The sequence below is a fragment of the Ursus arctos genome, unplaced genomic scaffold (assembly GCF_023065955.2).
Source record: "Ursus arctos isolate Adak ecotype North America unplaced genomic scaffold, UrsArc2.0 scaffold_17, whole genome shotgun sequence".
NCBI lineage: Eukaryota > Metazoa > Chordata > Mammalia > Carnivora > Ursidae > Ursus > Ursus arctos.
In genome coordinates, this window is record NW_026622841.1 from 27,102,632 (window position 1) to 27,115,479 (window position 12,848).

The following is a 12,848-nucleotide window of genomic DNA, read 5'->3' on the forward strand; positions in this document are numbered from 1 at the left end:
AAAGCATTCCTTTAACTCTAAGTGCCAGGGTCAGGAAAGAGGGAAGAGGTCTGTTATCTCAAGGTTGGGCAGGGGGCTGGGGGAAAAGCTTTTCAGCTTCAGGATGAGGAGAAATGACATTACCCATACTACCCAGACCCCTACTGTTTTGTATGATTTAGAGCATTTTACGGGGGGTGGGGGGGATGGACAAAATGGGGGGAGGGGATTAAAAGGTACAAACTTCCAGTTCGGGATGCAATGTACAACAAAGGGAAAATGATTAATAATATGTAACGACTTTGTATGGTGACAGATGGTAGCTAGATTTATTATGGTGATCACTTTGTAATGTATATAAATGTTGAATCACTATGTTGTACACCTGAAACTAATACAATATTGTATGTCGGCTACACTTCAGTTAATTTTTTTTTTACATGTATCTTCTAATTAGATCATTGAAAATATCCTGTATGCTAAGACCAGGTTCACTGCTCCTAGTCTGAAAACAGAAAATTCTGAAATTCAGATGAATAAATCAAGTTGTTTGCCCAAATACCCCTTGTGGGTGGCAGGCAGCCCTGGTACCAGAAACTGCTTCTTTGATGCCATGCATTGCTCTAAGCCAGACAGCATGACCCTGTGGAGGTGCTGCAGCTCTGGGAGTTTCTGGGAAACCAGATGGGGTAAACAGACAGACTCTGAGACCAGGTTCTCTTCCTGGTTCTGTCACATATTTAGACAAGGCGCTCACTGGCTTTCTCAGCTCAGGATTCACCATCTGTTCATTGGTAATGGTGATGGGGTGGGAACAATCATGCCTGCTCTGTGACTCTCAGGGAAGGTGTAGGGATCCATGGGCCCCTATTTCTGGGATAGGCACTTCTCCCATTTGTTTCCCCATTTGATCCTGACAATAGCACTTTGAAGGAAATATTATCTCTATTTTATATAGGAAAGTCTAAAACTCAAAGAGGTTAAGTAACTTGCTCAAGGTATGTGGTTTTGTAAGTGGCAGAAGTTAGGATTCCAACCCAAGTCTCGTGGTATTTTTACTGTGCACAGCGCCCTCAAATGGGATCATGGATGTGGTAGCTTTTTAGATGTATAGTAAGTTATCCTAACGTGGGAGGAACTGGTTGGTGTTTGGACAAGTATCTGAAGTCTGGAGCAAGCTGGGAGGGGACCAGGGTGAGACAGAGGGGACCCAGAGCTTTCTGATAATTACGGCAAAGCTGGACCCAGCCCCCGACCTCCTCAGTTATCTGTGCCATCTATTTTGAATGTTCTAGATTCATTCACTCACTTATTTATTAAACAAGTATCTACTGAGCCCCACCAATGGCCAGGCATTATGCTTAAAACCGGGGTGGCAGTGGGAAGACAAGGGCATAGCAGACCATCACAGTAGACGTGACGGGGGCACTCAGAGAAGAAAAACAGAACTGGAGGGACCTGGTATCTAGAAGAAGCATAGAGGGCAAGGTGATGGAGGAGGGGGCAGCTACAAGGCTAGAGAGGCAGAAAGTGACTGAAGAGCTGTCCAAGAGCAGGCAAAATGGCCGAAGCAAGGCATTTCCCACCGACTCTCAGGAACTAGCCTAGCCATTGTCAGGAATGTTTCAATAAGTGAGACTGAAAACAGACAGAATTCATGGATGTGGAAGCCAAGGCTCACCCAGCCTGTCCTTGAAGTGGTCATCTAAGAAAATGAGCCTTCTTGATGACTCCGAGAAGGGAATGCCTTTGCGTCCTGAAGAACCTGATAGAAAGCCAGTTGGATGGTCTCCTTCCAATTTAGAAACGACAGGCAATAGGGTGAATGCCTTTGGAGAGAACATGTGGAGTTGGTTGCTTCCCTTGGCCTAGGAGCCATGCTGCCCTCATCTGTCATGACGTGGGTCAAGCTCTGGCAGCCCCTCTGGGAGACCCTGGCTGGGGCCCCCTCCTGCATGCCTCTGTCTGGCCTCACCCATTATACAGGCTCAGAGGGAGGTGCTGCTGGGGAATCTGGCTGCAATTAGAGAATGCCAAACCTGGAGCCTACAAATAGAGCATTTTGTGCCTTCCCCACCTTGCTCTTCCCCCAGTGGTTTCAGGAGCGTTCTTCTGGTTCCCACACTCAAATTAGACTCTTTCAGGACAGAGGCTTCCTATTTTTCATGGTGACTCACACTGATCTGGGCATGGAGTAGGTGTTATTTGCTGGCCAGGCCATGGTGCCTACAACCTCATTTTATAGATGGAGAGACGGGGCGGGCGGGGAGGCCAGAGAAGGTGGATGAGTCATAAAGGGCTTAGAAGAGTTAGGTCCACACCTGTGTGTTTCCTTTCTGGGCCATTGTTCTTGCCACCAAGACATCGCTCACCTCCTCTCTAAATAAGCCCTGAGCGAAGAAGAAGCAGAGTGAAATGCCAGTTTCACAAATGTCTGCTACCTGCTCATTGTCCCACGTGCTGGATAAAGAACTGAGGCCAGTGTGCTTTGCCTGCTGTGGGTGCTCAGGCTGCTCTGAGCTTCTTCAAAGTCTTGTCCAACCTTCTATCTCTCTTTGGGTCCCGCTGGGCTGGTCCCACACTGGGTCAAGTGCACATCCCTCCTAATGCCTTTGTCTTTTCTTTTTCCCACCCGATTCAAGCCCTGCCAGGTCTTCAAGGTCCAGTTGTGCTCAATGCAATGTAATTCAATTCAACAGACATTTATTGAGGGCCTCATGTATACAAGGCATTGTGTAGCCAGACATTTACTGGGGGTGTTGAGGACACTAAGTGAATAAAACACATTTTCTGTTCAAGGCTCAAGGGGAAGATAGATCTGTAAACAATCAAGACCCACAGCCCAAGGCTGAGAGTACTAGTAATAAAGATCATTTATTGAGCACTCACAAATTACCGGACTCGGTCCCAGGCACTTTATATTTGTTACTGCCAATCCTTCCAAGGCCAGGAAAGATAGGTGTTAGATGCAGCCCAGTACCTTCAAAAGAGCTCCAGTTTTGTAACCTGCCTTAAGGCTAAATTCCAACTCCATTCTACCAATTATGTGTCTTTGGGCAAGTTACTTAACTTCTCTGCATCTTTCATCTGCAAAATGAATATAACAAAACCTCCATAGGAAGGGTGTGAGGATTAAATGATCAAATACACACAAAAGACCTAGTGTTTGTTGGGAAAGTGATTGACAAATGTGACCGGAGGCCCAGACGCTATAGGACAAGTGGGGCCCCTGTGAAGGGATACCTCGGTGCAGCCAGATGTGGACTGGGGCAAGTCACAGGCAGGAGGCGTCATTTGAGCTGGGTCTCTAAAGACAGGGAGGAATTGGGTCAGGTTCGAGAATGTGGTCACCAAAGGGCTCTGGATGCTGCTGCCTTTGTGATGCCTCCCTACCCTGCAGGGTGTCTGCCCTGGATTATCCAGACCCAGCATCATATTGGAGATTAGAGGGAATTTCTGGGCATTTCCCCCCAGTTATTTATTTAATCCCTTCCTCAACTGATTATCAGCTACAATCCTCACCAGTTTAGAACTGGAGAGCCCTGAGTTCCCATTAGCTTAGTGATCTGTGTACACCCCAGCCTGCTGGAGATGAACTTTGGGGTTCTGCTTAGACACCTGGACCACTCCTGACTCGAACCCTAAATGAACCAGTTTTTTTTTGTTGCATGTGTGCAAAGCCATGTGTGTTGTGCATTGGCATTGAGCAGTGCTGGGAACCTCAAGTAATCCAGATTGTCTAAACGAGGTGTCCTTTAAAATGTTTTCTGACTTCCATTGCCCAAGGCAATGGGGTGTAGCTGTTGGGTAATACAATCTTCCAATGACCCACATGTCAGTGAGAATCATATGAGAGCCTGAGGAAAGCAGGCAAGCAAGCAAACAAAAATTCTCATGCAGTGAACAACAACAACAGCAGCAACAAGCACACTGAAAAAAAAATCAATAAATAGTTGTGGCCCGGAATGAATGAATGAATACATGAATGGAATTTCCTGAAAAAAGTCCTCTTACCAAAACCATCGGCTTCTTTTAGAGCACAAGGGAGAACTAGGCCTGTTTCCCGGGAACTGTCAGTGCAGAATTAAGTGTGCTTGGTGGCATTTCCATTCCGGGTAGTGAGTTATGTAGGACTGTCCCCTCCCCAAGCAGAATGAGAGACCGGCACTGACAGATGCTGCCAGGAAGCTGCTGCACCTAGGACGGCAGGGTTCAAACTCGCCTTGGTCTGAAATGTTAAGGGCAAGCCTACCAGGGCTCCCTTCCCAAGTTTATCACTGCAAACTAAACATTTTCTCATGGGCTCACAGTGTTTATGCTTCTAGGGCTTAGCGGCTCGGATCACAAGGCTAATGAAAGAAATGCTTCCTTTTCACAGAGCATCATACCCATAACACGACGCCAGCGTGCCCACGGCACTTTCCTTCTTAGGGTGCTTTTGTGTTCACACTCCCATTTGAAGCCCACAGTAACCCAGTGAGGGAGACTGTTACCTCCAGTCGTGAGACATGCAGGCTGAGGGTCAGAAGAGGAACATGATGGCTTTAACAGGACTCAGGAGGCAAAGAGTCAGGGTAGGACTAGAACCCGCATCTCCTGACTCCCAGCCCCAGGGTCTTTCCTCCTTGACAAGCTGCCCCCAAATGAGGCAACTTCTCCATGAGTGCACATGATGCTCAGGAGCCGGTTCCCCCCAGAGAGTTTGGAGTAAATGCCTCCTGCCTTCTGGTGGTGCTCCTTCGCACTACAGGCACCTGTGCACCCCCGCTCCTGCTTGAGTCCCCGCAATCACCGGGCAGCTTGGTGCAAATACAGATTTGGGGCCCAACCCCTGAAATTCTGGTTCTGTAACAAGATGCATTTTTGACACACTCATTCAGTGAGTCTGCTGCATGTTAAACTCTGTGACTTGCTGGTTTAGGGAATACAGGGTATTTTGAAGATCACTTGAGCCAGACATAATCTCACATGTGAATCTATTCCCTTGAAAGGTGAGCGAAAAAGAAGAAAAAGACAAGACAGAAAAGAAACAGGCTTCCTTTTTGGCGGTCTTTTCCAAGATCACTATTTCTTCCTGGAATGCGCCCCTATTTCCTGCTTCTCCCAACCTGCCACGCTTTTCTGACCCTCGCCCTGCACGGGTGTCTGGTCCCTGAGCTGAACCATACTCACCCTAATATGTAGTCACTATGGGTCTGCTTTTGGGGTTTTGGGTCCCTATGCTGGGCATTCTTTGAGTCTCCTGTAAGAGTCCCTGGCACAACACTGGAGACTGAGAGGATGGTTTCAGTACACTCTTGGAACGAGCCACTTCACTCAGTTGGACTCTGCCTAGCACTGCTCCCTGCATTCGTGTAGACCATCAGATGTGTTTGCTGCAGAGAGATGCCAAGCCTGTTATCAAATAGGCATCGAGTCCCTACCAGATGAAAAGCTAAAATCTCAAAAACCCCCTTGAGAAATATGGGACTCACAAATATGGGTGTACGAAACATGACTGTAGACGGGTCAGCTGGTACAGAACGGGGCTGTTGGGAGGTGCGGGGGGTGGTCCAGCCCACAGGTGGGACTGTTGGTTGGTCGTGGACATTGCTCTTGCCTGGGCCAGCTGTTCACATCCTGGAGGATCTCCCAGGAGGCAGGGAGAAGGTGTACACATCATCTCACTCCAGCACTGAGGTCTTACTCAAGCAGTGCACAGAAAATCATCTCTGTCATTCAAAGGAATGGAATGCAGGCCTCCTGCAATTGTTAACAACCATGATGGTAACAGTTTCTATTTGTTCCGGGCTTTGCCCTGTACTAAGCCTTTTCCCGGATCTTTTCATAGTCACCTACAAATTAGGTAAATTGTAACCTCCAGGTTTTGGGAGGAGGAAGTGGATGTTCCCAGAGGTGAAATGAACTGCCCCAGGTCACACAGCTGGATGTGTTAGTATCCAAGTTTCTGGATGCTGAAATACCATGCTCGCCCCAGGAGACCATGTAGCCTCTCACCTGTAGGCTGCACCCCTTTAGTATATAAACTCCCGGAGGAACACTTTTCCATAAAGATCTAACTCATTTTACATGCAGAGTTTTTTTCCATAAATTGTAATAAAAAAGAATAGAAAGAAGTGCAATTTTAAATACATTTAGTCAATCATTCAAAAAGTATCAATATAGTCAATCCTTAGTACTAGGAAAAAAGCATGGTGCTCCCAACACCATAGAGGTACAAGTGGTATGCACAAGGCATGCCCGTTGGCCCCAGGAGCTCTAAGCATGGTGCAGGTGTGGTTTCCCGTGAGTGAGGGTCGCAGCAGCTGCCAGCTCCTATGTGTGTATGCAAAGGTCTGCTGAAGACTGGAGGAGCTGGGTGAGGAGTTTGATGTTTCTGCTGGGTGCCTGGTCCCACCAGCCTGTTAGTTCCTAATTCAGGACTCCACCTGACTCTGTAGGGTAGAACCCAAAGTGTTCTCACAGGCATGGGAATTCCAGACCATACGCCCCTGGGCGCAGCAGGTACTGGAGCAACAGTGTAGAGGGGTTTCTCTGAACCTTTGGATTAATTTCTCAGGCTCATTGCCAGAAGGTATTTGGTTTGGCACCTTTTTGATTGCCAAGAACTCAGGTTGGGTTTATAAGCTCTCTTCTCCTTCTTTGTCTTTACCTCTGTCCCTTTACCCTTGGTTAATTCTAAGCCAGGGAGGAAAACAATTTCCCCTCTATCCTCCTAAGATTTTGGGCTGAGATACCTCCGTAATAAAAGACAGAGTAATAGGAAAAAAACAAAAGTTTAATAACATGTATACCTTCTGGGTGTATGGGAGAGACCCAGGACAACTGAGTAACTCGCTGAAATGGCTCAAGCCATCACCCTAAATACCATCTTCAGCCGAAGACAAGATGGTGTGGGAGAGTGCGGAGGTAAAAGGTGCATTCTGGGAGGTGACCAGGAAAGGCAGAGTAAACAAGGGTTAAGGCTGTTATGCAGATTTAGTCACCATCACTGATAAAGAGTTTTAGAGATTTGGAATCCTCTCTCTCTTCCTGATACAGAGGGAGACACCCATATAAATAGAGATTTCCCTTATAAATGTAAATGTCTCTTACAAAAGGTAACTTTTACTGGGTTTTCCCTTATAAATGTAAATGTCTCTTACAAAAGGTAACTTTTACTGGGTTTTCAGAGCCTTTCCTCTGTCTGCATCTTAAAAATAATCAGCTAAAGATAATTCTTATGCCAAAAAGGCATATTTTGGGGCGTCCTAGTCTGTTCCCCTTTACCAGCTAGTAACTAACAGTGAATTACGAGTCTGGGATTCCCCATAGGGGGTGAGCGAGTGAAGTGTGTGTGTTCCTGCATGTGAGCTCACGTGTGGGCACGGGGCTGTGGAAGTGGGAGAGGATGATCCAAGTTCAGAACTAACATCGGGAACTCTGAGTGGGCAGATGATTTCCCTGGAGGGTCAGCATTCCATCTCTTATAAGAAGTGATCAAATGGAACTAGGCCTGGTTCAGGGGTAGCTAATCTGCAAGGGAGATTTTTTTTCAGTCTGAGCCCCACCTCGCCTTGCCCTGCCTTCGTGGATTTCAGTTCATTTATACATGGATTCAGTTGCTTGTTAGTGTGCTCTGCGGTGCCTCCCTAAGGATATAACTCTGCAGATGGACGACATTTTTTATTTTCTTAATATTATTCTTGGCTTTTCGGAGAAGAGTTTTTAATGATTATTCCTCCTGGTATTATTTTAGTTTCCAATTACAACGTGGGTATACTCCAGCACACTGCTATTTTGTAAATGGATGTATATGCTTATTGTTAATTGATTCCCCAAACAGGCCCCAAACGTTTGCATTTAGATTGTATATTATATTACTTGCATGCCACCGGGCTGGCCCCCTGCCAGCTGCGGCTCTCAGTTTGCCAAAATTACGGTGGACGCATCTTGTTTTCCCTGACACCTGTGCAAACTAGCTTGCCTGCCCTTGGCTCTACTCTCCAGGGGAAAGGAGCTAAGGTGGCACTCTATTGAAGAAGTGCCCAAAAACCTGAGATCCATCTGTTCTTTTTTCATAAGGAAAGGACTAGAAAGAAATTTTAGCTCTAGTCCCAGGACTATCCATCTCTTTGTGAAAACACAAAGGAAGGTGAGCTCTGGTCACCATGTCTTAATCTCTGACCATCGGTGACTGAGTTCTGACAGCATCCACTTGAACCACTCCTCTGTGAAGCTCTTCTTGGGGACCCAGCAGGTTAGAACTCCTTGCTCTGGGTTCTCTGTCACTACTCAATCCCAGCGGTTTTACTTACTAATATGTCTATTTCACCTCCAGACTGCAAGTGTGTGCTGAGATCTCTTCTTTCCACGAGTAATCCTGGTGTCTAGAACTGTACTTAATAGTTACTAAACAGACTGAATGAAAGACAAATGACTGAATACAAAGGCTGTCACGAAAGAGGTACACTGAAGTTTAACACTGGCAAATAATGCATATGTAATCTTTTAAAAAGATTATTACTTATTTTTAAAGATTACGGTATTTTAATAAAGTATGAAAGCTAACACGCATAGCACATGGGGAACAGGGATCTGATTTGTATCAGCTATAAAAGTAAATACACCATCTCAAAGATGTCTCGGAAATGCTGCGGTGACCCAGAGCTATGATCTACGCTTTGGCCGGTAACAGCTCTTTTAAAGCATGGAATTGCAATTGGGAAAATATATTATACATCTCATTCCTTCTTCTGTATGATGGAGTAGAGAGCAGATTGAATCTAGATGCTGTTCCTTATTATTGTTATTATTTTACATTTAAGATATCTAATTACAGATGTCCGAGTTAAGATACAGCATTAGTTTGGACATTCCTGTTCAGCCATCTTCTACAACAGATGCGATAAAACGTGTTACTCTGTAGCAGCTGCCCCGTGAGTAAGCTGCTTGTTTTCTAACTCTTCTGTGGTACCAGTGAACTTCTATTTTTTTGTGCCCCTAGGAACCTAATATTCCCTTCTAGAAAAAAGAGGGATTCAAGTCTTCAGTAGAATGCCCCAAATCCCAGAGGTAGAATTTCAGGCGTGAGTCAGAAGGCGAGAACTCTCTGGGAGGGAAGGTCAGGGTACTACAGAGGTCCTTTAGGTACGGGATTTACAACTCTCGGCCAAGAACTGGTGGCTGCCTTCACCTCCGGGGGCGGGCCCCGGCCATGATAAAGCCTGTCAGAAGAAGCTAATTCGGCAGTTGGATAGCAGCAGGAATGTTTATGTAATGCTAGCCTGAGGTTTAATGCCACAATTAAAAGAATAACAAACCCTTCTGCTGAGGAGCCTTTTGGCTACTCCAGACCCTTTAATTCCCTTCAGAAAACAGCATGTCACTTCCAAGGGTTACCCACAACAGGGCTTGCTTTGGAGACCTAAAGGCGTAATTATCTATCGGGAGAGGCAAGGCTGAGGTCAGTCTGGCTGGGAAGAGGGCCTGCCCTTTGTGCAGATATTGGAATGTCTCGGAATCCCAGCCAAACCGAATCAGCCAGGGCTGTGTCTCATGAGAAGTTACTTCGGGAGGTCATTTTGTCTGCCCTGCTGCTGACTCAGGCGGCCTTCTCCAAGCTAACTAGAGTCAGATGAATTCGTGGGAAAAGCTCTGTCGTCACCATCAAGGCCCCAAATGAAGCCGGGCCCTGAGCCCATTGTGTTCTTCGGTGGGCTGTCCACGTCTCACCAAACGATGATGTCTGGTTCACCTCTGGGTGCCCCTGTCTGCGCTGGACTGTGGAGGGAAGGGGTGGCCCTCCCTGTCCCCCCGTGTGTGCTCTCCCTTCTCTTCTTCCAGAGATCGCCTATCCTTGAAGGCTTAATTCAAGCTCCACCCCTCTGTGAAGCTTCCTCTGCTGCTCAGTGCTCCCTGGTCTCTCAGCGCCCCTGTACTCACGTCCCCTCACGGTGAGTCCCCGAGCTGTGGCAGCACCTCGAGCCATGGGCTCTGCCTTATACCTCTCCTGGTTTCACCTGGCATCACCAGCACCATGACTGCTACATGACAGAAACCCAATAAACACTGCAAACCCACACCCCTAGAGCATGAAAGGACCTTCTAGATCAAGTGGCCCAGTGGGTTTCTAACATTTTGTTTTTAAAAAGCGAAGAGAACACTTTGTTCTTTTCAAATGAACTATTATGAAGTCTCCTCCCTTTGGAAAACATAAGAAACAAGCTTCCTGATTGAGGAAAGGGCAGAGGGCTCGGAAGCCCCATGTCTGAACTTTCTCTCCCCCACTCAGCTCCCTGAGGCAGCTTTTGAGAAACCACTCGTCTGTTCAGACCCTTCACTTTACACAGAGAAATACAGAAAACTACAAAATAAAATTTGCAGATTGACTGGTATGCTTCCCAATATCACCATTATTCACACTTATTTCAGTGGCAAATTTGGGAGGAGAACCAGGTCTCCAAATGTCCAAAGTGACCTTCCCAATTTATGATGATGCTTTACTTTCAGCTGAAAGAAAGGGAAAAGAAGGAAGGAATGAAGGAATGAAGGAATGAAGGAAGGAAGGAAGGAAGGAAGGAAGGAAGGAAGGAAGGAAAATAGTGGGGAGAGATAAAGGAAATAAAAACATGGAACTTCAACACATTCTGGATGAGTTTAATTTAATGTTCTCTTTGACCCCAGCATCAACACAGCCTTACACTTGGTGTAGCACAACCCCTACACTCCCAACTCCAAATGTTAAAGAGGATCTTTGGAAAGGGAGTTTAGGAAACCATATCAATGATTAACTCAGTCACTTATCAACATTAAGAGTCCACACTGCTTATCAACTTTGAATTTTTCCAGTGAGGAATTTTCAGTTATAGGGCAGTTTGGGTGAACAAGGCAGCTTACCCTTAGGGAGCTCAGAGGAGAGCAATACAGAGCAGACCCTGCTTCATTCCCAAAAATGAACGGTCTCCTTCTGCTCTGGGCCCTGTTTCCTGTGATGGGTGGTTTTACCCAGCCCTGCCCTCACAGGCCCTGTGTGTCTACCATCCATGGGGGGTGAGCTGGGAGGGCGCCCCTGAGTTTGTTAGGTCGTTCCGTTGTTTCTTCTGTGTCTCCTCTCGACTCTGCTTGTACTCCCTTTCTGAGACTGCTTCGTAAAGAAACAGAGGCTCAGAAAGATGAAAGGATCCTCCCAAGGCCAATCTGGCGAGTTAGTATTTGTCAAGCTCAGTACCCAGAGGTTTGGATACCAAATTTACACTCTGTCCACACTCTTCATAATCACTCCTTAGAGTGGATTTTAACTCAGTGATGCTACAGTTAGTATGACAAGGCAGTTACTTTAAGATCATAATATCCAGAATTTGTAGGTGTATTAAGAGCACTTGAAAACTCTTCCATTTTCAACCAGTCATTCATTCATTGAACAAATATTTATTGACAAATCACCTAGGGCCAGGCACTGTTGTGGTGCTGGGCACACACCACTGGGTACGTTAACACTCCTGTGAATGAAGCACTAATCCAGGTCGGCTAACATGTCCCCCTCAACCTATCCAGGGAGAATCCTGTCATGATTAATGGGGTTCTCATTGTTTTCTTATTAGGTTTCAAGAGAATCACTGAATCTGGTGCTTGCATTTCAATTTTTGATAAATCGGGGAACAGAGGAAAGAAGGTAGCCTTAATGGGTAGGAATAAAAGCATTTATTAATATATCAATTAACATTTTAATGGATATTAATGGCTATATTAGTAGCTATCTCAGTGCCATGTTAGCAACAGGAAGTTTGCAGCAGTTACTTCATGGGTAGGTTTCCACCTAAATTTTGAGGGCATGGGTTGAGCTCTATTCATCTTTCTATCTCCCATAGAATCTAGCCTTGCACATTGTAGATGTACAATAAAATTTGCAGACTGACTGGTATGCTTCCCAATATCACCATTTGCTCAACAAGTAATAAAGGCCAGGTACCCCTTAGAACTCTCACCTAAAGCATCGAAAGTAAATTTTTAACAAGGCAAGTTCATCTACAAGGTCAGATTTACATTTTATCAGAGTAAATGTTTACCTCCATTGTATCATCCTTGGGAGTCTTTTTTTTCCATCTGTGGCTGATGCTATTAGCCTGATTAGGACGATTTTTAGTTCTAGAGATGGAACCAGGAGCTGGAGCATAGAAAGGGTAGGAAGCCTACCCAAGGAGGGCATGAAAGGTTATAGTTTTTCACCACTCCAGGGCAGACCACTATGTGGAGGTGGAGACGTTCTCTTATTCTGCAGCACCCCCATGGAGTTTGGGTCCACTCTAGGCTGGTCAAAGGAGAACCTTCTTCCATCATGGGTCTGAGCTGGTATGGTGAGAATGGCACAGACCAGATAAGTATCTCATTCTTGCCGCCATCAGAAACCCGGGGCCAGACAACAGAGGCTCAAGCCCGCCATCAGTTCTTTGCATATATGTAGGTAAGATCTAAACACTCTCACCTTTCCACCTTTGCGCCTGGGGCTAAACTCAAACTACCCTGACTACTTTGGAGATGGGGCTGTAATTCAAAGAAATAGAGTATCATCACACGGTGGTATTACAAAATCTTTTCTATGTATTCCAACCCACCCCCCGCCTTATCAATGCAATGGTGCTGGAAATTCTTTGCCAGAGAGTTAGTGATAAGGCTTAAAGTGGAGGTTACTGTGGGAAAGAGAATATAATGATTTATGTTTGCACTGGGGGAGAAATGACAGGCTTGAGAGTTTTTCTTAAGGTAGGTTTTGACCCAGAGACATAGAGAGAAGTAAAGGTTGGGTGGTATAGAAGATGAGCAAGTGCCTCAGGTGGTCTTTGTTACGGAGACCTGTGTTTGCTACCAGTTGGCCCCACTGACCTCTATGG